Consider the following 1115-nt stretch of genomic DNA (forward strand, 5'->3'; position numbering starts at 1 on the left):
ATAAATAAATAAAATAAATAAAAATAATAATATATAAGTTACGAGCAACCCGTTTCCACTGACCACAATTAAACCGTTACCACCGATCATGCCGATATTCGTCAATAAGCCACTTTCGCTATCCAAGCCTGAGACGCAATCATCATTCTTCTTCTTATTTCTGATTCGGTGGTGCTTTTCTTTTGTGCACACACCTCCTAATGGACCGGCATCGCAGGCCATATGTCCAACCTGTCACTATTTATACTCCGTGGAGTTTACAAAGTTTTTCTACTTTATCGACTGTGTTTTTCATTTTTTGGTACAGTGAAGTCTTGCTAGTCCGTAGAGACTTTTTACAGTTATGTTTTATCGTCCGAAGACTGTCTCATTCTTTTATAGTCCATAGACTTGCCCACTCACCCCTGGAGGGGGTGGGAATTGAACCCATGACCTTCTGATTGATAGTCAGAAGCCTAACCACTACGCTAGATCCCCCCCCACGCAATCATCATGAGTCAACATAAACATTCATTCGCCGGAGCACCATTGCAGCCGAATCGCACCAAACATAAACATCCACCCGCAAGCACATCATACGACGTAGAATCATCGTCATAGCTGTGGCGCAACATATTTTCAAGTTCAAGTTCAGTTAGGTTAGATCAGGAATAATCATGATCGATCGGGAAGTGTTAGTTTATAAAAACTGATTTGCACAATACAGAAGAGAGAGTCTTCAGCTGAAACTGAAGTGGCGCAGTCGTAGTTTTTTAAAAACGCCGAAACCCCCTCGGGTATCATAATTTATATATATATATATATATATATATATATATATATATATATATATATATATATATATATATATATATATATATATATATATATATATATATATATATATATAATTATATATATAATAATAAAATAAATAAAATAAAATAAAAAGGGGTTTTAGGGGCTTTTTAGGAGTTGCTTCAGGGGATTCAAGGATTCTTTTAAGGGCATTCTGTCAGGATTTGTTAGCGTTTCAATGGGATTACGGGGAATTCAGGGGTATTTCAATACTATTAAGGGGGTTTCAGAGTCGTTGCATGGGGCTTTAAGGGCAAATCAAGGGATCTCAGAAGCTT

The 1115-nt window shown here is 36.7% G+C and overlaps 1 non-coding gene across 1 annotated transcript; it reads right to left on the reverse strand.

The window, feature by feature from the left end:
• Positions 1-405: 405 nt before the first annotated feature.
• Trnad-auc (transfer RNA aspartic acid (anticodon AUC)) lies at positions 406-480 on the reverse strand. The gene has a single exon. It is a non-coding gene; the product is annotated as a tRNA-Asp (tRNA).
• Positions 481-1115: the final 635 nt, after the last annotated feature.

This window comes from Aedes albopictus, chromosome 1 (genome assembly GCF_035046485.1).
Source record: "Aedes albopictus strain Foshan chromosome 1, AalbF5, whole genome shotgun sequence".
Taxonomy (NCBI): domain Eukaryota; kingdom Metazoa; phylum Arthropoda; class Insecta; order Diptera; family Culicidae; genus Aedes; species Aedes albopictus.